Consider the following 27,002-nt stretch of genomic DNA (forward strand, 5'->3'; position numbering starts at 1 on the left):
TAACTCATTCAATATTATGCAACAAGTAAGGTACAGAGTCAGGATGGACCACGTCTCAGCACATTTGACTCGTTAAGTGTATTTCCACTGCACCTCTCTGCAAAGCACGGTGTGAGAGAAAATGTGGGTTGTGGAAAGAGCACAGATTTGAGGGCAAAAAATCTGGCTACAAACCATGGCTCTGCCGCTTACTGGCTTGTTCCTGAGAAAATAACATCACTTAAGCGCCAATTTTCTCATCTGTAAAAGGAGATAATGTTGATTCCTCTTTTACGTGCCTCACAGGGTTATTATTAGAATAAAATGTGAGATGCAGTGGAAATAATGAAGACTTTAAAGTGGACAGGGCCAATTTGCTTATGAATTTCAGCTCCATAATTTATTAACTGTGGTTTTGGGCAAGTTACTTAATTTCTGTAATCCCACTTGTTCCTTTGTAAAATTGGGACAGTAATGCCTCCCTTGTAGAGTTGTTTTGAGGACTTCCATGTATGTAAAGCTTCTAAGTCGTGCCTGCCACATAGTAGGTATTCAATATATGTTTGAGACCCTCCCAGAAGACTTAGTTCTATCTTCTCAGAACAGCTTCTTTAAAGGCTTAAAACAAATATAGAAGAGATTGTTCTTCTGTGGTTTTAAAACTACTTTGAAGAGTTTGATTCTGGATGGTGAAGGAGGGTTGAGGTGTTGGCTTTGCTGTTTGTTAGTCAGATTTCCATTTTAAACTCAGTGGCCTATGGTCAGGCTCTTCTGCCCAAGGAAGGACCTCTAGAGAAGGCAGGCTTTGTGGTAAATTAATTGAAGAAGAGGAGGGAAGCTTGATGGATGGGAAACTCAGGAGGGAGAATGGAAATGAGGAAAATGGTGCTACTTCTGGTCACTCCTGCTTGCAGTCCACTGAACAGTAGTATGTCAGGACCTTAGTGGTGAAACCTATTCTCATTATGAATCTCAGCCTGAGACTATAATTGCCTCAAAGGCTGGGACCATGTTGAATTCCTCTGTGCCTCAAATACCTGACCTGCAGTACATACGCAAAATGTATTTTTTATTGAAAGAATGACTATCCGAAGTAGAGAATGACTATGGCCTATCCCCGTTGCCGTCAAGTTGATTCCAACTCGTAGCAACCCTATAGGACAGAATAGAACTGCCCCATAGGTTTTCCGAGATTGTGATCTTTGTGGAAGTAGACTCCACATCTTTATCCTGTGGAGCAGCTCATGGGCTATGGACTATAAAACCCCTTGCCGTCTAGCTGATTCCGACTCATCATGACTGTAGGGGTCCATAAATCCCTAGTGATCCCTAATCTCCCACCTGAGCTGTACCTTGCAGAGACGCTTGGATTTAATCAGGTGGTTCTAGTATATAATCTTAAGTTAAGGAGTTGTAGGATTTCAGGTCTTGGGTTTTTTGGGTTTGCTCTGCTGCCAACTTCCCTTTGCGACCTTAGTCAGACCAGACAGCTATTTCCTTCATCCCTAGTCATTGTGTGGGACCTGCAAGGTTCCTCTTTCTGGTTTATAATGCTGGGGTGGTGTTTGTGTTTCTAATGCACAAGGGGCAGGGAACATGAAGTCTACATGGTCAGGCAAACAGTTATTTCTTCAGAGGTTCCAAGGTTATAGAAAAACATAATTCTGAGATGTTCTTTCTCCCACCAAAAAAGAATATAAGCCATTAGTTCAGTAAATACATACTGAGTGTATATACTATGCAGCTGACATTCTGCTGGGCTCTTTACAAACATTATCTTACCAAATACAAATGACCTTTTAAGTTAGGCTAATAGTCTTGTTCACAATTTCACATATAAGGAATCTGGAGTTTACCTAAGGGAAATGACTTGTCTTCGCTAGTAAAGGGTAGATCCAGGGTATAAACCCAGGTCTTTATGACTCCTAAGAGAATCACTGATGCCATGTCTCTGTGCCTTTCCAGAATGGAGTTCCTTGAAGGTGGGAATTTTGCCTTATTCGCATCTGTATTTTCTGTTTTCAGCCCTGGGGCTGAAACGGAATAATTTTTGTTGAATATTAATCGGAAAATCATACAGACTCAGAGAGTAGGGCATTTGGGGTGAGAGTATTGAGAAATTGTTTCCTTGTCTATATAATTTGCCTGGGGGATTCCCAGTCCTCAAGCTGAATTTTTTTATAACCCATTATATCAAAAAGGAAAGGATTATTCATTACAGAAATCCATAGTGGTAACTGACACAAACACTGTTATAATGTTTTAAAGACCTTATATGTCTCATTGGGAAAATAACACCTCCTTCACTGTGTTTGTCTTGAGGAAAAGTGAAATAATACAAGTAAAAGAGCCTGCCTGAACTGTAAAGTGTTATAGTAAGTTGTTTTTAGGCCTGACTCTACCTGCCCTATCCCCTCTCTGGGCTTTATTTTCTCTCTCTGTATGTACATGGAGGTGCTGAAGTGGATGACCTCTGTGGCCCCAGACAACACAGACATTCAGATATTGGTCTTGCAGCTGTTCCATTGCTTACTTCCTCCATTTATATGGTAACGGGTAATTGATGCCTCTGATGTTCTGCAGCCCCATTGCGCCTCTCTTTTTAGGCCCGTTGCCTGATATAGTTTTCTTTTTTTAAAGCTGTTTATGTGTGGGCTAGTGTTCCCTTTTGAGGTTGAACAGAATTGTGTAAGGCCTCAGGAAGTGGTGGAAATACCTTCCTCAAACCTGGTTGCACCAAAAGCCCATCAAAGTTAAGTTCTGTCCCCAAAGAGGAAGAGAAAGCCTGAGTTCCTTAGCCAGTAGACAAGTTTCTTGAGATCTCTGGGCTTGTTTCACCGCTTAAAGAAAGGACATTTCCTTTTGAATTCCAAACACCCCATTTTGTATATGACTAGTATTCCTAGGCCATTTTGGTGTCACTCTTTACTTTCCATCTATTGCCCTGAGTCTACTCCTTTGGGTCAGACAAAATAAACACAAACTTTGTAATCACAATAGTGATTTTATCTCTAGTCTTCTCCAGCTGAATATTTTCTTCAAGAATTTCTCAGACGATTACCTTTCCTTGTCTCTTATACCATTTTTCTCTTCACAAAAACTTCCTATGGGCCCCTTCCTCATTCTGGTCCTCTGTGTAGTCCATTACTTCTACTTCCTAAGTTTTCTCACTGTTGCCTGAATAAGCCACACATTCTCTCTCATATTCCTTGGTACTCAGAGTTTCTTTTGTTTAAGATGTTTTCCTTTGCTTGCTGTACTTCTGGTCAACAGCCTTCAAGGCCCAGCCCAAATATCTGTCTCTGATGCCTTCCCTGATGCTGTCCGCCTGCCCCAAGTAGAATTAATATCCCTTCCGTCAGTGTTTATGTGGTACCTTGTTCCAATGGCTATGACAGCATTTATCATACTGTATTGTAATTATTTGTTTATCTACCCTGCCTGTCCCTTAATACTTCCTCAAACAATCAGCTCTTCCAAGGCTGGAAGTACCTAGCACATACCAGGTGCTCAATAAAAGAAGAAATTAACATTTATTGATGCCTTACTGCTTTGCCAGTTGCCTTATAGATATTCCTACTTAATCCTCACAATAAGTGTGTGAGACAGGTATTATGCCCATTTAACATGTGAGATAATTGAGGCTGGGATTCAAACTCAAGTTTGCTGATTCCAAAGCTTGAGCTGTATTTAGAACTATCCTTCTGACTCCTAATTCAGTACTCTTTCTGTGTACATCACTACACACAAATTGAGTATATAGATGTGTTTAATGCAATGATAGACAAGAGTTCATTTGACAATGGGGTGGAATGGGGAGCAAAATAGCTCCAGTACTCACACAATTGCTACGTATTAAGAATTGGCCCTAGAGTCATTAATGCTTAATTGAACTATAAAACAAAAAAAACCAAACCCATTGCCATCAAGTCAATTTTGACTCATAGTGACCCTGTAGGACAGAGTAGAACTGTCCTATAGGGTTTCTAAGGCTGTAAATCTTGACAGAAGCTGACTGCCGCATCTTTCTTTCGCGGAGTAGCTGGTGAGTTTGAACCACTGACCTTTTGGTTAGTAGCGGAGCACTTAACGACTGCTCCACCAGGGCTCCTTAATTGAAACTATAGGCAATCCTATTTGGCATTTAAAAATGAGTCTATTTTAGCTGGTTAGCAGATGTAATAACACCTGCCTTTGGGCATGTTCTGTTCTAAAAAGGCATGAAAAGCTGCTTCTCTCACACTACAGCGGGCAAGGTGTGAGCTCAGCTTTGACCTGAAACTGTATAAGTGGTTCTGAAATATTTCCCTTTAAGCTTTGTCGTATTTTTGTCAGGTACTGGTAGCCTACTTTTTCAGAACTGTAGAATCAAACAATTAGAATATGGGGTTTTTATCCCAACTGAATAGCCTGGGCTTTCACCAGGAAGAGCCCAAACACAAAGGACTTTTTTTGGAGTTTATAAATGAGGCCAAAAGGTAGACCTGGGAAGCGTCTCTGCCTCCTTGTTTTGTTGCATGGGGTGTTGATTGATCCTGTATTCTCATAAGTCAGTGGGTGTGTTTTAGAAAGGTAACAAAAATAGGAAGACCTGGGTTAAAGCTCTTGTTAGCCCTTTGTAATTTGGGACAAGTGATTTATACTGCCTAGGGCTATTTCTTTTATGTGTTTTAGTCCAGTGAGTCTTTTTAGCTAACGTGTTGCTGCTGCCCAGGGACCATGCAAGGCTCTAGGTTACAGGTTCTTTTGCCCCCTTTTTTAGTTAAAATTCCTCCATTCACTATCCGTAGTCTACAGATTTGTTGAAATCTTTCATCTTCTGATTTTCCCTCACCTATTTTCTTCATTATTGAGGTTTATACCTCAAAGACTATGGCCTTCAGTATGGGTTACACCTCAACATAAAGAAAACAAAAATCCTTATAGCTGGACCAGTAAGCAACATCATGATAAATGGAGAAAAGATTGACTTTGTCAAGAATTCATTTTACTTGAATTCACAATCAATGCCCATGGAAGCCGCAGTCAGGAAATCAAAGGACATACTGCATTGGGCAAATCTGCTGCAAAAGACCTCTTCAAAGTATTCAAAAGCAAAGGTGTCATTCTGAGAACTAAGGTGCACCTGACCCAGGCCATGATATTTTCAATTGCCTCATATGCATGTGAAGGCTGGACAATGAATAAGGAAGAATGAAGAATTGATGCCTTTGAATTACAGTGTTGGTGAGGAGTATCGAATATACCATGGACTGTCAGAAGAACACACAAGCCTGTCTTGGAAGAAATACAGCCAGAGTGCTCCTCAGAAGCGAGGATGGTGAAACTTTACACATACTTCGGACATGATATCAGGAGGGACCAATCACTGAAGAAGGACATCGTGCTTGGTAAAGTAGAGGGTCAGTGAAAAAGAGGAAGACCCTCAAGGAGATGGATTGACATAGTGGTTGCAACAGTGGGCTCAAACATAAAGGTTGTGAGAATGGCTCAGGACCAGGGAGTGTTTCATTCTCTTGTGCATAGGGTTACTATGAGCCAGAACCGACTTGACAGCACCTAACAACACAACTGTTATTTTAGTGTGATTTTGGGAGGAAGTAAAGGTAAATACATGGTTTTAATGTGCCAGCCTTTACTAGAAGCAGAGTTCATTGAAAGTTAAAGGAAAAAAAATGTGAAGTTGCATTTATATCTGGACTTGAAAAAACACTGCGAGAGAGGCAGTTTAGAATAATAAATGAGAAAGTAGACATTTCAGTGAGATATCTGGGGTTCATATCCTGACTTAATCATCTACTAGCTATATGACCTTAGACAAATTACCTCCTTAAACCATATTTTTTTAAAAAATTTTTGCTGATTTATTTATTTATTTATAATAATTTTTATTGTGCTTTAAGTGAAAGTTTACAAATCAAGTCAGTCTGTCACATATAAGCTTATATACACCTTATTCCATACTCCCACTTACTCTCCCCCTAATGAGTCAGCCTGCTCCCTCCTTCCAGTCTCTCCTTTCATGACGATTTTGCCAGTTTCTAACCCTCTCTACCCTCCTATCTCCCCTCCAGACAGGAGATGCCAACACAGTCTCAAGTGTCCATCTGATACAAGTAGCTCACTCTTCATCAGCATCTCTCTCCATCCCATTGTCCAGTCCCTTCCATGTCTGATGAGTTGTCTTCGGGAATGGTTCCTGTCCTGGGCCAACAGAAGGTTTGGGGACCATGACCACGGGGATTCCTCTAGTCTCAGTCAGACCATTAAGTCTGGTCTTTTTGTGAGAATTTGGGGTCTGCATCCCACTGATCTCCTGCTCCCTCAGGGGTTCTCTATTGCGCTCCCTGTCAGGGCAGTCATCGATTGTGGCCGGGCACCAACTAGTTCTTCTGGTCTCAGGATGATGTAGGTCTCTGGTTCATGTGGCCCTTTCTGTCTCTTGGGCTCTTAGTTGTCGTGTGACCTTGGTGTTCTTCATTCTTCTTTGCTCCAGGTGGGTTGAGACCAATTGATGCATCTTAGATGGCTGCTTGTTAGCATTTAAGACCCCAGACGCCACATTTCAAAGTGGGATGCAAAATGTTTTCATAATAGAATTATTTTGCCAATTGACTTAGAAGTCCCCTTAATCCATGCTTCCCAAACCCCCGCCCTTGCTCCGCTGACCTTTGAAGTATTCAGTTTATCCCGGAAACTTCTTTGCTTTTGGTCCAGTCCAGTCCAGTTGAGCTGACCTTCCATGTATTGAGTATTGTCTTTCCCTTCACCTAAAGCAGTTCTTATCTACTAATTAATCAGTAAAAAACCCTCGTCCCATCCTCCCTCCCTCCCCCCCTCATCCCATCCTCCCTCCCTCCCCCCCTCGTAACCACAAAAGTATGTGTTTTTCTCAGTTTATACTATTTCTCAAGATCTTATAATAGTGGTCTTATACAATATTTGTCCTTTTGCCTCTGACTAATTTCGCTCAGCATAATGCCTTCCAGGTTCCTCCATGTTATGAAATGTTTCACAGATTCGTCACTGTTCTTTATCGATGTGTAGTATTCCATTGTGTGAATATACCACAATTTATTTACCCATTCATCCGTTGATGGACACCTTGGTTGCTTCCAGCTTTTTGCTATTGTAAACAGAGCTGCAGTAAACATGGGTGTGCATATATCTGTTTGTGTGAAGGCTCTTGTTTCTCTAGGGTATATTCCGAGGAGTGGGATTTCTGGGTTGTATGGTAGTTCTATTTCTAACTGTTTAAGATAATGCCAGATAGATTTCCAAAGTGGTTGTACCATTTTACATTCCCACCAGCAGTGTATAAGAGTTCCAATCTCTCCACAGCCTCTCCAACATTTATTATTTTGTGTTTTTTGAATTAATGCCAGCCTTGTTGGAGTGAGATGGAATCTCATCGTAGTTTTAATTTGCATTTCTCTAATGGCTAATGATCGAGAGCATTTTCTCATGTATCTGTTAGCTGCCTGAATATCTTCTTTAGTGAAGTGTGGGTTCATATCCCTTGCCCATTTCTTGATTGGGTTGTTTGTCTTTTTGTGGTTGAGTTTTGACAGAATCATACAGATTTTAGAGATCAGGCGCTGGTCGGAGATGTCATAGCTGAAAATTCTTTCCTAGTCTGTAGGTGTTCTTTTTACTCTTTTGGTGAAGTCTTTAGATGAGCATAGGTGTTTGATTTTTAGGAGTTCCCAGTTATCTGGTTTCTCTTCGTCATTTTTGGTAATGTTTTGTATTCTGTTTATGCCTTGTATTAGGGCTCCTAAGGCTGTCCCTATTTTTTCTTCCATGATCTTTATTGTTTTAGTCTTTATGTTTAGGTCTTTGATCCACTTGGAGTTAGTTTTTGTGCATGGTGTGAGGTATGGGTCCTGTTTCATTTTTTTGCAAATGGATATCCAGTTGTGCCAGCACCATTTGTTAAAAAGACTATCTTTTCCCCAATTAACTGATACTGGGCCTTTGTCAAATATCAGCTGCTCATACGTGGATGGATTTATATCTGGGTTCTCAGTTCTGTTCCACTGGTCTATGTGCCTGTTGTTGTACCAGTACCAGGTTGTTTTGACTACCGTGGCTGTATAATAAGTTCTGAAATTAGGTATAGTGAGGCCTCCCACTTTCTTCTTCTTTTCCTATAATGCTTTGTTTATCTGAGGCTTCTTTCCCTTCCATATGAAGTTGGTGATTTATTTCTCTATCACATTAAAAAATGACATTGGAATTTGGATCGGAAGTGCATTGTATGTATAGATGGCTTTTGGTGGAATAGACATTTTTACTATGTTAAGTCTTCCTATCCATGAGCAAGGTATGTTTTTCCACTTAAGTATGTCCTTTTGAATTTCTTGTAGTAGAGCTTTGTAGTTTTCTTTGTATAGGTCTTTTACATCCTTGGTAAGATTTATTCCTAAGTATTTTATCTTCTTGGGGGCTACTGTGAATGGTATTGATTTGGTTATTTCCTCTTCGATGTTCTTTTTGTTGATATAGAGGAATCCAAGTGATTTTTGTATGTTTATCTTATAACCTGAGACTCTGCCAAACTCTTCTATTAGTTTCAGTAGTTTTCTGGAGGATTCCTTAGGGTTTTCTGTGTAGAAGATTATGTCATCTGCAAATAGAGATAATTTTACTTCCTCCTTGCCAATCCGGATGCCCTTTATTTCTTTGTCTAGCCTAATTGCTCTGGCTAGGACTTCTAGCACAATGTTGAATAAGAGGGGTGATAAAGGGCATCCTTGTCTGGTTCCTGTTCTCAAGGGAAATGCTTTCAGGCTCTCTCCATTTAGAGTGATGTTGGCTGTTGGCAAACCTTATTTTTGAGATTAAAATGAAAAAACAAAAACAAAACGAAAACCCACAGAGAAAAGATATACTAGAAATTGTATGGAATTAGGAATGAAAACACAAGTTTGCTTTTAGCTGAATATGTGACCTTGGCCAAATCCTTTCCCCTTTTGGGACCTCACTTTCCCTCTTTGTAAAGTGAGGAAGTTGTCCCGGGTGCTCTCTAAGTTCTTTCTATCCTTAATATTCTAAGAAATCTGAGACTTTCCTGATTTCTGAAGAGCACTGGTCCTTTAATGCTGCCTTCTATTCCCTTGTTCTGAATCTTTTAGGCCTTGGACTCAGACTAACAGGACTGAGTGTTCTGAAGTCCGTGTGTACTACCTACCACTACCGTACAGACCAGAGCATGGTACCTGAAAAGGGGAATCACTGTGCATTCCATGGCTCTTAGATGATACAGGGTAAACAAACAGCTATTTGGAAGTATTTTACCCTTATTACTATTTCTCATGGGAGTAAGACAATCCAGAGAACCTGAGATCTTTTCATGGGAAGGAGCAGCCTTTTGCAGTGTGACCATGATTATTGTGTGTCTGCTCTAGCAGGAGAGAGAGACACATTCAGTGATGAGCGCCATGATAGAGAGATATACAAAGTGTTATCTAAGCAGAAAGGGGAAGCGAAGAGAGGCAATAAAGACTTCCCACAGGAGGTGACCTTTGATTGTGGAACAATGAGCAAGAGTCCACCAGTTTGAAAATGTGTTGCTGTCTGTCCTTTCTCTGGTCTTCAGCACAACCTATAGGGCCCCTTCTTTAAGAAGTCTTTGGATCCTTTTGGGTACTGAGAAGTTCTTTAGAAGTCTGAGTTAGTGTTTTTCTGATGCCGGCCTGGACTTCTCTTTGTACTAGTGAGGACCTGGAACAGTGAGATACATGTCCAGACTCAGTTCTTAGTGTGTTTGAGGTTTGAATACTGTACGTAGATATTTGTCAGTTAACAAGCAGAAACTTATGTCTGCCCTTTTGAGGACCACCTGAGTGAATTGCTGAGAGAGAAGTATTTGGATCTCTATTTCCTGTCATCCCAGGCAGCCTTGGGGTCTCTAGGACCTAACCTGTTTCAGGATATCTCAATGTTTAATTGTCTTCAAGTATCTTGCCTACATGTTTTTGTCCTTTTGGACATATAGCTGGCTGTATTTTAAGTTTGCCATTTAAAAATTTTTTTTTATTGTGGTAAAATATGTATGACAAAACATTTGCCGTATTAACAATTCTTAAATGTACAATTCGGTGACATTAATTATATTCACCAGTCTGTGTTACCATCACCACTACCCATTTTCAAAAGTTCTACGTCACCCCAACTAAACTCAGTACCCCTTCAGCAGTAACTTCCATCCTGTCATTCTCCAACCCCTGATAACCACTTACAAACTTTTGTCGTTTTGCATTTGCTATTCTAGATATTTCATATAAGTGGGATCATGCAGTATTGTCCTTTTTTGTCTGACTTATTTCACTTGGCATAATGTTTTCAAGGTCCATCCATGTATCAGAACCGTATCTATATGGCTGAATAATAACCTTTATATATATATATATATATATATATATATATATATATATATATATACTATATTTTATTTATCCATTGATCTGTTGATGGACTTGGGTTATTTCCACCTTTTGGTTATTGAGAATAGTGCTGCAATTTTGACTTTGCCACTTTCTGCTTTTTGATTACTGGGGGTCTAAACTTCTTACTAAATACAGACTAGCACAGCAGAGTGCAGAGACAGTGAATAAAATATTTTTATTATATGAACAAATACTATTGTATTTATTATATCCTGCATATTGTACTAAGCCCTAGGGATACAAAAATGGGTAAGATCCAGTTCCTTTTTTTGGAGAAGCAGACTAGTGGCAAAGAGAGAGAGAAAAACACTTTAGAAACTGTTGATTGAGCATATACTATGAACTGTGATAAGCACTGGGGATATAAAGATGAATGAGGTAGAGTCTCAACCCTTGATGTGATTATAGTCTAGTGGGAGTGGGGTGGTTCAGAAGGAGCCCTGTGAAGCAGTAACTAATATGACATACAAGGGAGAATGTGGCATTTACCATAAAAGAGAGAAAAATGACGTTGTGTGAGTTGCACTAGATGGTCTATAAGGTCTCTCCCAGTCCCAGACAGTCCACGTTATATGATTTGGTGAATTTTTCATTTATGGGTAGCATTATGCCATTGGATGCTACCTGTTGAGATTGTCTTTGAAAGTCTGAACTTTTTGATTGTCTTACCTGTAGAGAAAATTAGCTGAGGGAACTGTATATGTCTCCAGCACTTCGTGCTTTTGAAAACTCCTTCACATTCATTTGATGCTGTGTTATCTATATAAAAAGCCCATGAAGAAGAATGCTGATTTTAAATGGCAAACTCCAGTGTGTTACAGAATTGCAGAAGTGGGAAAAAAATGATTTTCTGGTTATCAAATTCTAAATCAGCAATAACAATGGTGGATTAACATTTTCTAGAAAGTAATCAAGGGAAGCAAATATTTCCTGAATACCTTTTCTGAGCTCAGTTCTTCCCTAAGAATGGCAGACTTCTTTATATAAAAGTTGTATAAAATGGTGATACAAAAGAAATATTAAAGAAGTTTTATAGAATGGAGATAATTAAAACTACATTCCAGGATTGCTGTGACAATCAAATATATGCATGTACTTTAGAATGCTTTGTACTGTAAACGTAAGGAACTTTTTATTTTCCCTGACGGATATCTTGGCCAAGGTGTTACAGCTACTTGGTACCCTAGGCAGGTCCAAAATCCCCATCTCCTGGATTTTTTTCTTTTCCCTTTAACTTGAAAGGTGATTTTTCTTGCTTTCTTTTTTTTCTTTTAAGTTGTGCCTGAATGTCTTCCATATTGGATACTTTCAGGATCCTTGGTATAATGAAAAAGAATGCTTGTTTAGAGGAATTCCATGGATCTGAGGTTCAATCCTGGCCCCAATACTAACAAGTCATTTTAACCTCACAAAGTTTCAGTTTCCCTGTGTGTTAAATGGAATATATTAATATGAAAGCCCATAATACTATGCTTGATATATAATAAACACTGGTAATTTTTGGTTATTATTAGGGGCGGTGATGGGGGGATAATTACAGTACAGTTGGATAAGTGTTGTAACAGAGGTCTTTCCATTTGGCTTCACTGAGCAGAGTTGTCTTTTGGTGGGTGTTGGGAGTGGGCTTGGAGGGGAACCTTCTCAGCGTCTTTTTTATAACTAAGAATAACAACTTTCATTTGTGTAGCCCAATACTACCCTGGTGGTGTACTGGTTAAGACCTTGGCTGCTAACCAAAAGGTCGGCAGTTCAAATTCACCAGCCGCTCCTTGAAAATCCTATGGAGCAGTTCTGTTCTGTCTTATACATAGGGCCACCATGAGTCGAAAGCGACTCAATAGCACCTAACAACAGCATACTGTCCTAAAGATGCTTTTACAAACTATTGTCATTTAATCCTTGCAATAATCTGCAAATAGAGTGATATTTCTACATCTAATAAGGAAACCAAGGCTAAGAGAGATGAAGTGAGTTGCACAAGGCCACCTTGTGAATAAGCAATGGAGACAGTTATTGTTTAAGGGGAAGCCCCAACCCTTGAGGCTTTGGGTTTCATTTCAGCCTGACTTTTGGTTTCCTAACAAAGGCTTTCTGTTGTAAACCCAGGAAACCTTAGTTTTGTGGTTGTACTAGTTGACAATTGGTGTGTAAAAAATTACCTGCAAAATTTAGTGGCTTAAAAAAACAAACATTTATTATTTTACACATTTTCTGAGGGTCAGGAAACTTGGAGTGACCAGCCTGGGTGGTTCTGGCTCAGGGTCTCTAATGAGGTTGCAGTCAAGTTGTTACCCAGAGCTGCAGTCATCTGGAGGCTCAACCAGGCCTAGAGGATCCTCTTCTAAGTGCACTCATGTGGTTGTTGGCTGGCCTCAGCTTTTTAATGGCTGTTGGCTGGAGGCCTCAATTCCTTGCCATATGCATCTCTCCGTAAGGTAGCTCACAACATGGCATCCGGCTTCTCCTGAAGTGAGTGATCCAAGAGAGGGCAAGAGAACAACCAAAACAGAAGCTGTGGTATCTTTTGTAATCTAATCTCAGAAGTGGCATATAATCATTTCTGCTGTTTTTTATTAGTTGCATAGACCGACCCTGCTACTAGGTGAGAGAGGAGTACACAAGGGTGCAAATACTGGGAGGCAGGGATCACTGGGTACCATCTTGGAGGCTGGCTACCACAGTGGTAGAGAAACTTTGAGGCCCAGGCTATATACATCATTTATTAAGGAATTAACCTTAATAAACAGGTTCTGTTCCATGTACCAGGCATGGTGGATCCTGGGAGAATTCCTGTATGTCTTTAAGGGATGGTTTCTCGGGATGCAGGGAGCAGGGAATCCTTCAGAAGCCTCCTGGGTCTCATTTGTCTACTGTGAATCTTTCTAAATTGGTAACATAATTAAGTCTGTTTTTACAAACAACTAGACACTTTAGTGAGGGTTTGGGAGCACCAGAGAACTTCTTTGTCACTAAATGCTATCCATTAAGATTGTCCTTGGAAATCTAAACATTTTGATTCTCTTACCTGTAGAGAAAATTGGCCTAGGGAAGTAAGTATACATGCCTCTAGCACTTAGTAGTTTTAAAAACTCCTTCACTTTCATTTTCATGTGATCTTCTCAAAGGAGTATTGTGATAAGATGAGAAATGGGCTGGCCTTGAAGTCAGTGTATGTGGGTTTGAGTTCCAGCTTTGACACTAACTGACTGTGTGATCCCAATTAAGCCATGTTCTCTATCTGGACCCCAGTTTCCTTATGTATAAGATGATGAGGTGAAACTAGAATCCCAGGGTTCTGAAGTAGCCTCACAGGTTCCTAGGATGAGGTTGGGAGGTAGGAAGAGGCTGAGGGAATGGAACTTCCTCACCTTTACTTCAGCCAGAGAAACTCTACTTTTTATCTGTTTAAATATTGATTTTTCTGTAAAATTTGTTTGGAAAAAGAGGTTTAGAGGCCTAAAAAATTGTAGAAACTACTGGACTGAGTGATCTTGAAGGACTTCTCAGTGGAAAGACTTTTCTAATGCCATTGAGCAAGGAGAGGCTTAAGGAATGCTGGAGTGCCCTTCTTTCTACAGATAGAACAGCAGAGAGTGGGCCTAGGTGTCTCTGAGAAGCCCACACTTTTTTCTCCTTCTCTCCTCCTTAAATAATTTTTAACTTTAATTTTCTATCCAGTGTTGGAGAGGTAGGCATTAGTTGCCCATGTCCGCATCATTCATCTCTAAGGTGGCATAGTTTCTTCAAAAATCAAGATCCAGGTCTGGAGGGGTGAAGGCCTTCCTGGAGAGGCAGAGGTCATGAACAGGCCTCCTGGGAGAAGACGGAGCCACGTAAGTCAGCAGCAGGTGAGAAGGGCTGGCATTCTGAATTACGCCCTGCCTGAAAAAAAAAAAAAAAAAAAAATTTTTTTTTTTTCCCTTTGGATTATTTAGACACAAACATACTTTCTCTGGCCTATCTGTCCCCAGCTGTCTTTTGGAGACTAAATTAATGGAGCTGGTGGAGGTGGGAGGAATTCAGGTGAATCTTGCTTCTAGCAGCTTGTGGGGGGTCCTCTTGTATTTGGGTGACTCAAAAACTTATTGTTATCCCCATTTTGGCTGTAGAAAACAGGTCTTTGCTAGCTGAAAGAAGCTAATATCTAGCTATCTGTCATGGATTGAATTGTGTCCCCCAAAAGCATCTGTCAACTTGGCTAGGCCATAATTCCCGGTATTGTCCACCATTGTGTCATCTGAAGTCATTTTCCTATGTGTTATAAATTCCACTTCTGTGATGTCAATGAGGTGGGATTAGTGGCAGCTATGTTAATGAGGCAGGACTCAATCTACAAGATCAGGTTGTGTTTTAAGTCAATCTCTTTTGAGAAATAAAAGAGAGAAGTGAGCAGAGAGACATGGGAACCTTATACCACCAAGAAAGTAGTGCCAGGAGCAGAGTGCATCCTTTGGACCCGGGGTCCCTGCACTGACAAGCTCCTTGACCAGGGAAGATGGATGACAAGGATCTTCTCCCAGAGCTGACAGAGAGAGAAAGCCTTCCCCTGGAGCTGGTACCCTGAATTCAGACTTCTAGCCTCATAGACTGTGAGAGAATAAATTTCTCTTTGTTAAAGCCATCCACTTGTGGTATTTCTGTTATAGCAGCCCTAGACGACTAAGACACCTATCTTTCCCATACTTCTTTTTTTCTTTTTAAATATTTTTACTGTGCTTTAAGTGAAAGTTTACAAATCAAGTCAGTCTCTCATAGAAAACTTTATAACCTTATATACCCCTTGCTATGTACTCCTAGTTGCTCTCCTCCTAATAAGACAGCACACTCCTTCTCTTCACCCTGTATTTCTATGTCCATTCAGCCAGCTTCCGTCCCCCTCCACGTTTAGATCTCGGCTCCAGACAGGAGCTGCACCCATAGTCTCGTATGTCTACCTGATCCAAGAAGCTCACTCCTCACCAGTATCATTTTCTGTCTTATAGTCCAGTCCAATCCCTATCTGAAGAGTTGGCTTTGGGAATGGTTCCTGTCTTGGGCTAACAGAAGGTCTGGGGACCATGACCTCCAGAGTCCTTCTAATCTCTGTCAGACCATTAAGTCTGGTCTTTTTACGAGAATTTGAGGCCTGAATTCCACTGTTCTTCTGCTCCTTCAGGGATTCTCTGTTGTGTTTCCTGTCATGGCAGTCATTGATTGTAGCCGGACACCATCTAGTTCTTCTGGTCTCAGGCTGATGTAGTCTTTGATTTATGTGGCCCATTCTGACTCTTGGGCTCGTATTTACCTTGTGACTTTGGTGTTCTTCATTCTCCTTTGCTCCATGTGGGTTGAGACCAATTGTTACATCTTAGATGGCTGCTTGCTAGCATTTAAGACCCTAGATGTCACTCTCCAAAATGTTTCCCATACTTTTTGTCCTCTTAATCTTCAGGTAAAATTTCTATTTCATAATAGAAGCCTGGAAATTAATGGTTTAGTAGAAAAGTACTGGGTCAAATTCCAGCTCCCCTATTTTCCTATGTGAACTTGGACAAGATTCTTAACCTTTATCAGTTTGTTTTCTCATTTATAAAATAAGATTCCTGTGAAGATTAAAATAAGCATAAAAATTGCTACACTTGCCACATAATAAGTGCTCACTGTTGTTGTTACGTGCTGTCTAGTCAGCCCCCCGACTTATAGCGAGCCCATGCACAATGGAACTAAATGTTACCTGGTCCTGCACCATCCTCATGATCAATTGTGGATCGAACTGTTGTGATCCATAGGGTTTTCACTGGCTGATCTTTGGAAGTAGACCACCAGGCCTTTATTCCTAGGTCAGCGTCATAGCAACACACAAGCTTCCACTGGTAGACTGGTAGTGGCTGTGCATGAGGTGGATTGCCTGGGAATGGAACTTGAGTCTCCTGCATGGAAGACGAGAATTCTACCACTGAACCACCACTGCCCCCCAAGTGCTCACTAGATATTAACGATTTTTTATTATTAATTTTGTTCTTATGTCTTTAAGAATTTAGAATAAATGTCAATTAAATTTTAACAATACCCGTTTTATATTAGAGTAACAAAATCAGTGCTGGCAGTAATTTTACAGATCATATTGTCTGATGTATTCATTTTACAAGTGAGGTTATTCATGCTCAGGGTGAAGCAGTGAATGATCCAAGGTCACCTAGTGGAGAAACCAGCGACTAGTTTGCAATACACGATTCTCCAGTGACAGGAGTGGGTTGGACTAGGCTGGGTGGCTGGGGCTGGATTAGATAGTTCCCAACATTATGCTTAGAGGGCTGTTAATCTCTTAACCATGAGAAGCCAGTGACCACCTTGAGTCTGGATACTGTTGGGAATCTTCCCACTCTCCTGAGTTGTTTCCCCTAGTGTGAATCTGTGCCCCTATAGATCTGACTGGTGGTGCTTTCCTTGACAACTTCTCCTCCCCTCTCCATAAATTAAAAACAAAGCCCGAAAAGAGTAGGCAAATACAGCTATGACCTCTCTGGTAGTGATTGACCTAGTGTGTTGGGGTAGAGACATAGAAAGAAGGAGGAAAGGGTAATGGAAAGGACCAGAAAGCTCCTTGGGTACTTTTTCCCCCCTCCAAAATCGGCAAAGGGCTGTTGTTTTTTTGTGTGAAGAGAGAACTGTAGAATTTTGAGAGTGAAGTTTCCCTTAAAAGGTATGCAGCACAGCCTTTATTTACCCCATGCTTGAATTCCCTCAGCAAAGTTCTTGCCAAGTAGTTTTCCAATATCTGCTCGCATACTTCCATGATGGAGAGCTCTGTACTGCTAAAGGCAGCCTTCATTTTCACAGTTGGATGTTTTGGCTCTTGAAACAAAAATCTGCCCCTCTGTGGCTTCTCATCATTGGCCTTTCACATGGGGACACTGATGTTCAGGCAGGTGAAATGATAATATCTCAGGTCATTGGGTGTGAATCTTCTATTCTGCCTCCAGCTAAGAGGGTCAGGCAAGACAGTCCCAGGAGCTCAGTTCTAGAGCCTCATATTCATTCTCATGTCCTTGTGGTTTTTATTAAAATTATTTATTCCTTTTCATGGACTCACCGAAGTTATTAGTGCTAGAAAGAAACTTACTGATCATATAGCCTGTTCTCATGACCATTTTGTAGATTAGTAACTGAGTTCCAGAGCAGTAAAGCCACCTGCCCCAGGTCACACATAGACATTCTGTGACGGAACCAGGATTAGGTCTCTGTTCTCCTGGTAGCCAGTCCTGGATGTCTTTCTGTAGACAGCTGTCTTAGTCATCTAGTGCTGCTATAACAGAAATACCACAAGTGGATGGCTTTAACAAAGACAAATTTTATTCTCTGAAAGTCCAGTAGGCTAGAAGTCCAAATTCAGGGTGCCGGCTCTAGGGGAAGGCGTTCTTTCTCTGTCGGCTCTAGAGGAAGGTCCTTGTCATTTGTCTTCCCTTGGTCTGGGATCATTTCAGTGCAGGAACCTTGGGTCCAAAGTACGCGCTACGCTCCCGGCTTGCTTTCTCGGTGGTATGAGGTCCCCCTATCTCTCTGCTCACTTCTCTCTTTTATATCTCAAAGAGATTGGCTTAAGACACTATCTAATCCTATATATCTCATCAATATAACTGCCACTAATCCATCTCATTACATCATAGTGGTAGGATTTACAACACAGAGGGAAATGACATAAAATGGTGGACAATCACACAATACTGGGATTCATGGCCTAGTTAAGTTGACAGATATTTTTTGGGATCACAATTCAATCCATAACAACAGCTTTTATAGTGAAGCTGTTACTGAGCTCTAAGACACGTGGCCTATGTACCTTATTTCTGTTGGGAGAGACGGCATCAGTTTAAAATTATGTAGATTTCTTTTTAAAAATATCAAGCTGTTTTTCAACATCACAAGAGAATATAAAGAGTTCTATCCACAGGTATTTATACAGTGCCTACAGGGTTGCAATGAGTCAGAATCGACTCAATGGCAACGGTTTTTTTTTTTTTTTTTTTTAATAGAGGCTCATAGTGTGTTTTGGGGGAAAGTATTTAAGTAAAATGATCTAGTCCTTACACCCACCCCCGAAATCCCAAAGATTCCTACTTCAAGACACAACTGAGGAATCTTCACTCTTATGATGCCTCCTGACTGTTCCCTCTCACCGTTCTACCCTTAGGGAAGTGTTATTCATAGCACTTCTCAGGCTGCACTGACAGTATGGTGTGGTGAAAAGAATATGCACATCGAATGTGTACAGGCAGACCTGGATTGGATCTTGGCTCCAAAAATAATTCATATAAAGTGCTTATCAGAGTGCTAAACACACAGTGAGAGTTCTTGAAATGTTGGCTACTGTTGTTACAATGATTTTTATTATTACTCCTGTCTTATCTCCCCTTTGAATGTGGGAACGTCTGTCTCAAGGGCAGTGTTTTTATTTAGACTGTAAATCATAACAGCATTTAAAAAGAGTCAAATAGAATACAGCAGAAAGTATCAGAATACATTGTATATAGAAAGAATAAGGATTGTTTTGAGAAACTTTTGTTTTAGTTTTTGATTTATATATTTTGTATGTGTGTGTGTGTGTATCTGTGTATGTGCATGAATGCACCTGGGTCTTGAAGTAAAATGTGTTCTGACTGTAGGTTGTAGTCAAAACCATTTGAGAAACCTTGTTTTAGGGGAGAGACTGCTTGCTATTTACATCTTTTGTTCACAGGACCCAGCACAGGGCCTGAAACAAATCTTCTTCTGATGGACTGGTAGCTAACAAGACAAGGCAGCCTGAAATTAATTGGTTAATACATGATACAGACAGCAAGTACGATATAAGTTCAAAAGAAGAGGGAAATTGTCTTGAGAAGCAGTTCAATTAAATAGTTGAGAGCTTAGTTTTCTGATGTCTAAAAGATCTGGGAATAAATTGCAGCTCTGCTACTTACTGGTTGTGTGACCTAAGCCAGGTTATTTAACCTCTCTAATCCTCATTTTCTTCATCTCTAAAATGGGATAATAATTACCTCAGAAAGTGGTTATGAAAATTAAATGAGATAAAGATACTATAGTGGCTAGCACATAACAAGCATTTGATTAATATTTTCATGAGCTGAAGTGATCAAGGTAAGCTTTTTTGAGGAGGCAGGTCTTTGTCCTTGAAATACTGTACTGATAAGAATTAGGTGTAGGAAATGTTTGAGATATCCTGTATGTTCCAGATAGTCTATTAAATCCCTCAGTGTCTTTTCCCGTATGTATTCTTTCTCCATGTTTTCTCTCACCAAGATTCCCACAGTCTTTTTTTCTCTTCAAAGCCACTTCCTGGGGAGAAAGTCCAAGGGATTCTGTTATAACTTGCCTTTGGCCCCTCCCAGAGGCTAGTTCATTCCCATAGGCAGGGAAAAGGAAATTAATTCAGGTTGTGCAGCCCAAGTTATAATTTTCAAGCACAACAACAGCCTAACCTCAGGAGAGAGCAGTAGCAGAAGCAGCTCAGGTGTGGCCACACCAGGAAAGTGACCCCGGGCAAGGTAAATAGACTGCAGCCTGAGAGGGCAGGTCCTTGGGAAGGTAAGCAAATGGAGGGCAGGGAGTGAGGTCAACCTTGTCTCTGATATTACTGGAAAGGAAATCTTGTTTCCAAACGTGCTTTGTGTGTGTGTGTGTGTGTGTGTGTGTGTAACAAGAAAGGTGAAGGAGAGGGAAGGGATGGCAGAGAGAAAGATCAGTAGCAAGTGTTGGGAGGGGGAGTGGGCAGAGGGGTGAGGGACAGAGGAAGTACTGAGACCTATCACTGGTTTAGTTCATGGGAGGAGTACCAGTCTGGGAGTCGGGAGACCTGGGTTCCAGTTCTGGCTTTTCCTACTACTGAATCTCTGCTTTTTGTAAAAATACTTGCTCATTCTGCCACTTGGTAAATTACAGGGCTCTCTAATACCTTCAGATCTAAAACTCTTGTACTTGTCTAATGAAGTTTAGAAGAATGATCCAAATATTATACTGTAGTAGTTCAGACCAGGAAAAGAGAACTTCTGCCTGTGAGTTTGATTTGTTTAGTCTGTATTAGAATTTCTCAACCTTGGGACTATTGACATTTTGGACAGGATAATTCTTTGTTATTGGGGGCTGTCCTGTCCTGTGTATTGTAAAATATTTAGCAGCATCCCTGTCATCTTCCCACTAGATGCCAGTAGCATCTAGCCCCTCTTCAGTTGTGACACTCAAAAATATCTCTAGATATTGGCAGTGTGCCCTGGGGAGTAAAATCATCACTGGTTTAGAACTACTTTTCTATGTCCATGTAAATTGTGGGAATAGCCAAAAGGTTAAAAATAATAGTAATAATAATAAAAATATATATGTATACATCTCCAAATCCATTGCCATCGAGTCAGTTCTGACTCACGGCAACACCATGTGTTACAAAGTAGAACTGCTTCGTAGGGCTTTCTTGGCTATAATCTTTACAGAAGCAGAATTGCCAGGCCTGTCTTCCATGGCACCACTGGGTGGGTTCAAACTGCCAACTTTTAGGTTAGCAGCGGAGTGCGAGCCACTTGCGATATTATCTCACTTATATGTAGCACTTACTATGTGCCAGACACTTCTAAGCCTTTAAATATATTTTGCTCATTAATCCTCATAATAATCCTATGAGTTAGGTACTATTATTTTACAAGCTTTACGGATGAGGATACTGAAAGAAAGAAACGTTAAGTGAATTAATCATGCTGTGGTGGCTTGTGTGTTATTGTGATGGTAGAAGCTCTGCCACTGGTATTCCAAATACCAGCAGTGTCACCCATGGTGGACAGGTTTCAGCAGAGTTTCCAGACTAAGACAGACTACGCCTGGCAATCTGCTTCAGAAAATTAGCCAGTGAAAACCTTATGGCTCAGGAGGGATCAACTACTAGAGGAGAATATCATGTTTTTGAAGTAGAGGGCCAATGAGGGCGAAGGAGACACTTGGTGGGATGGATTGGCACACTTTAGCCATAATGGTGGACTCAAACACGTTGGTGTCTGTGAGACCGTTGTAGGACTGGGCAGCATTTTCTTCCATTGTATATAAGGTGGCCATGAGTTGGAGTTGGCTCATTGGCAGCTAACAACAACGATTTTATGGAGTCCCTGGGTGGTACAAACAGTTAACACACTTGGCTGCTAATAGAAAGGTTGTAGGTTCAAGTCCACCTAGAGGCACCTTGGAAGAAAGGACTGCTGATTAAAAAAATCAGCCATCGAAAGCCCTATTGAGCATAGTCTACTCTGACACGCAGGGGGTTGTCATGAGTCAAAATCGACTCGACTGCAGCTGGTACAGATAATGTTTTTATAAGTTGCTGTGTTTCAGCAACAGTACTAAGTGCCTTAGCTGTAAGTTACCTCATTTCATCCTCACAGTCATTCTGTGAGGTACGTACAGTTGTTATTTCAATTTTTCAAATGGATACCCTGTTATGTGCCTAGTCCTGTACTGAGCACCAGGAGCACACTGGAGTAGATGGTTTTTCTCTTGCCTTAATGATTTATTGTTGTCTCTGCAAAAGAAAAAATGCTTTTTTTTTTTTTTTTAAATATAGTGCTTCAGTTTCTGTTGTTGTTAGGTGCCATCAAGTCAGTTCCGCCGACGCATAGTGACCCTATGTACAACAGAACAAAACACTGCCTGGTCCTGCGCCATTCTCACAATCATTGTTATGCTTGAGCCCATTGTTGTGGCCGCTGTGTCAATCCATCTGGTTGAGGGTTTTCCTCTTTTTTGCTGACCCCGTACTTTACCAAGCATGATGTCCTTCTCCAGGGACTGTTCCTCCTGATAACATGTCCAAAGTATGTGAGATATAGTCTCGCCGTGCTCGCTTCTAAGGAGCATTCTAGCTGTACTTCTTCCAAGATGGATTTGTTCATTCTTTTGGCAGTCCATGGTATATTCGATATTCATTGCCAACACCATAATTCAAAGGTGTCAAGTCTTCTTGAGTCTTCCTTATTCATTGTCCAGTTTTCGCATGCATAGGAGGTGAGTGAAAACACCATGAGTTGGGTCAGGCACACCTTAGTCTTCAAGGTGACATCTTTGCTTTTCTAGGATACTTTTTTTCTATTTTCCCATCAGAACAGTTTTGTGAAGTAGGTAGTATTAGCCCCATTTTGTTGATGAAGAAACTGAGACTCAGGAGAGAGAGGGGCTTAACTAAGGTTACACAGTAACTGGTGGAGCTGGCTGGCATTTGCTGTATGTTTTGTTTTTTGTGGTTGACCATGATACTTCCAATGATAAAAAACAGCAGGCAGTCAGATGACATATGTGGTAAGAAAATACTGAGCCTCTGTGATAGAGAAAGCTGAGAGGAGCTCCTTCTCCTGATCCGTAATCTGCCTTTTTGCTGGTGATGTTTTCTTCCTCATGTGTGTTCCTCTACCCCCAGCTTACCTCCTCATTGACACTGCTGTGTATTACAAGTTGTAATTATGTTATAATTGGCTTGTTTATTTCTTTAATATCTGACTTTTGCAATATTCTATCCTGTAAACTTCATGAGTGTAGAGAATACTCCAGCACAGTGCCCTGTAGTAGGTACTTTATTTGTGAAATTTCTGAATCACTAGGCACATAGGAGGGGAGATGAGAGTCAGAGAGATAGATTCCTTCAAGATTATACAGCAATTTGATAGCAGTTTTGGGACTAGATCTGGTTTTTCCTTTCTTCACATTCAGATTTCTTTATCCAGCGTTGTGCTGCTTGCCAAATACTTATATGATTGGTACTATATGATCTTGCTGTGTGGCCTTAGGCAAGTCTGTGAGTTTTCCATTCTATAAACAAAAAGTTAAACAGCTCTTCATTTTTCCTTTCCATCTTCAGTTGTCTGCTGGTGATGTCCCGAGGCAGCCTCCAACCACAGGCTAAGTGTCTGCTGAGAACCAGGGATGCCTCATTCTCCCTGCCAGCCCAGAACTAGGAATCATGATATCTCCTGAACTGCCACTTCCTATTTCAGTGGTGATGTGGTGGTCATGGCTTACTGGCCGAAGCAGAAAGTAGGGTTTGGATTCCAGGGGAAAAAGGCACTTGGGGCATATATTTACTTAAAAAAAAAAACCCCTCTTTATTCAGGAATGTATGCTGATTGCCTATATTGATATGCTCTACAGCTTTCTTACTCTTCATTGTAAATTTTAGGATCTGCTCATTTCCCTTTTTGCTTGTGGAGAAAAGACACAAAGCTACTTAAATCAGGTGACAAAAACGTCCTTTTATCCTAGTTTCAACTATTTTGGTCAGAAATACTATTGACAAGGGATATATAACAGAGAAAATAAATGTATCAGGAAATCATTTATATATAAGGAACTTTCATGTCTATTTTCTTAATCTTCTAGCCATCTTGCAAAGGTAGTGATTACTATTATTATTCGAATTTTAGAGATAAAGAAACTAAGATTTTGGGAGAAGTTGTGGTCATGCACGTAGTGAGTAATAGGAACAGATTTGAACCTATTGTTACCAGTGGCTGCTCTTGACACTCTACTGTAGTGTGTGTTGTAACAGTTCTATTGAGATGTAATTGGCATACCATAAAATTCACCTTCTTAAAGTGTACGATTCAGTGTTTTTTAGTGTCTTCACAGGGTTGTGCAGCCATTACCACTACCTAGCTTTAGAACGTTTTGTTCTCCCTAAGAGAAACCCTATACCCATCAGGAGTCACTTAACCATTCCCCTTTACTCCCATTTCCCTAGTTCTGCCTCATGAGGTAGGAGGCTATGAGTCGGAATTGACTCGATGGCAATGGGTTTGGTCTGATTTTGGTTTTACCTGCACCAGTACCAATTGCCGTTGAATTGACTCTGACTCATAGCAACCCTATGTGTGTCAGAATAGAATTGCGTGCCATAGGGTTTTCAATGGCTGATTTTTCAGTAGTAGACTGCCAGGCCTTTCTTTTGGGGTGCCTTGGGGTGGACTTGAACCTCCAACCTTTGGATTAGCAACCAAGTGCATTAACCATTTGTATTACCTGGGGACTTTAGGACTAGCTCTTTAGCTCTAGGAGACCACTAAGCTTTTTTTTGTCTCTGTGTTATTAGCTGCCATTGAGTCAGCCCCTGACTCATGGTGACTCCATGCACAAAGGTCCTGATCTATCCTCATGATCGGCTGTGGATCAGACTGTTGTGATCTGTAGGGTTTTCGTTGGCTGATTTTTGGAAATAAATTGCCAGACCTTTCTTCCTAGTCTATTTTAGTCTGGAGGCCCCACTGAAACCTATTCAGTATCATAGCAATATGCAAATCTCCACTGACAGACAGTTGGTGGCTGTGCATGAAGTGCCTCAGCCAGGACTCTAACCTGATCTCCCATGTGAAAAGTGAGAATTCTGCCTCTGAATCACCAATGCTCCTATTCTTTCTCTGTTAAAAAAAAAAAAAAAAGATGAAACCCACTTGCTGTCCATTCGGTTCTGACTCGTAGCAACTCTACATGACAGAGTAGAACTACCCCATAGAGTTTCCAAAGAGTACCTGGTAGATTCGAACTGCCGACTTTTTGGTTAGCAGCTGTAGCACTTAACCACCACACCACTAGGGTTTCCCTTTTGTCTATAGATTTGCTTATTTTTTTTTTTGAACATTTCATATAAATGGAGTTATGGAGTATGTGGTCTTTTGCATCTTGTTTCTTTCCCTTAGCATGATGGCTTCAAGGTTCATCCATGTTGTAGCATATATCAGTACTTTCTTTTTGTGGCTGAATAATATGCCATTGTATGTATATGCCACGTTTTATTTATCCATTCATCAGCTGATGGACATCAGGTTATTTCCACTTTTTGGCTATTACGAATACTGATTCTCTGAATATTCATGTACAAGTTTTTGTATGGATGTATATTTTAATTTCTTAGGTACATATGTAGGAATAGAGTTATATGGCTGGGTCATACGGTAACTATGTTTAACAGTTTGAGGAACTGGAAAACTTTTTCAAAGGGGTTGTGCACCATTTTGCGTTCGCCCCAGCTGTATATAAAGGTTCCAATTTCTTCAAATCCTCACCAAAGCTTTTTGCTTTCCTTCGTTTTTTTTTTTTTTTTAATCATAGCTGTCCTAGTGGGTGTGAATTGGTATCTCATTGTGGCTTTGATTTGCATTTTCCTAATGATGTTGAGTGTTTTTTTTTTTAATGTGTTTATTGGCCATTTGTACATCCTCTTTGGAGAAATGTCTGTTGAAGTCCTTTGCCCATTTTTAAACTGGGTTATTTGTCTTTTTACTGTTATTGTAAAAGTTCTTCATATATTCTGGGTACAAGTCCCATATCAGATGTATAATTTCCAGATATTTTCTCCTGCTCAGTGGATTGTCATTTCACTTTTTTGATGGTGTACTTTACAGTTTTCAGTTTTGATATAGTTCAAATTATCTATTTTTTCTTTTGTTGCTTATACTTTCGGTGTCATATCTAAGAAAGCATTGCCTAGTCTAAGGTCATGAAGATTTACTTCTCTTTTCTTCTAAGAGTTTTAGCTGTTATGTAGTTCTGTGATTCATTGTTGAGCTAATTTTTGTGGTGTGTGATAGCGGTCCAACTTTATTCCTTTGCATGTGAATGTTCATTTGTCCTAGCACACATTTGCTGAAAAGACTGTTGTTTCGCCACTGAATTGTCTTGGTACTATCATAAAAAATTAATTGACTATAAATACAAGAGTTAATTTCTGAACTTTCAATTCTATTTCATTGATCCATATCTCTATCCTTATACCAGTATCACACAGTTTTGATTGGGGGAGCTTTATAGTAAGTTTTGAAACCAGAAAGTATGAGTCCTTCAACTCTGTTCTTTTTCAAGATTCTGCAAGTCTTGCATTTCTTTTATTCTTTTTGATGTTATTTTGAAAGGGAATGCTTTTTAAATTTCCTTTTTGGATTGTCTACTGCTTGTGTATAGGCATGCAATTGATGCTTGTGTATTAATTGTGTATTGGACAACCTTGCGGCACTCAGTTATTATTTCTAATTTTTTTGGGGGGGTAGATTCCTTAGGATTTTCTGTATGTAAGATCATGTCGTCTATGAATAAAGATAATTTTACTTCTTCATTTCTAACCTAGTGTTTTTTATTTCTTTTTCTTGCCTACATACTCTGGCTAGAAATCCAGTACAATGTCAAATAGAAGTGGCAAGGGCAGACTTCCTTGCCTTGTTGATCTTAAGGGGAAAGCATTCAGTTGTTCACCAGCAAGTGCGGTATTTGCTATGGGTTTTTCCTAGATGTCCTTTATCAAGTGAGGAAGTTTCCTTCTATTCCTAGTTTATCATGAAAAGGTGTTGGATTTTTTCAATTGAGATGATCATCTGTATGGTAAGATGAGTTCCTTTATGTGGCCTTTCGCCTTGGTTCTTTGGAAAAACAGCTTGAGAGATTTTTCTCCTAAACCTTGAGGAGTTACCTGTTCCCTTGTTTTCTACCCCAGAGGGTTTGTTACATTTCCTGGGTAAACTTTAAACAACTTGTGGTTTGATACTTTTTTCTGGTCCTGGGCTACAGCTTGCCCTGTGATTG

The 27,002-nt window shown here is 40.3% G+C and overlaps 1 protein-coding gene across 2 annotated transcripts in view; it reads left to right on the forward strand.

The window, feature by feature from the left end:
• The window catches only part of PAK1 (p21 (RAC1) activated kinase 1), a 361,730-nt gene that overhangs the window by 21,426 nt on the left and 313,302 nt on the right, over positions 1 to 27,002 (forward strand). The gene's annotated exons all lie outside the window — the stretch shown is intronic.

This window comes from Elephas maximus, chromosome 7 (genome assembly GCF_024166365.1).
Source record: "Elephas maximus indicus isolate mEleMax1 chromosome 7, mEleMax1 primary haplotype, whole genome shotgun sequence".
Classification (NCBI taxonomy): domain Eukaryota; kingdom Metazoa; phylum Chordata; class Mammalia; order Proboscidea; family Elephantidae; genus Elephas; species Elephas maximus.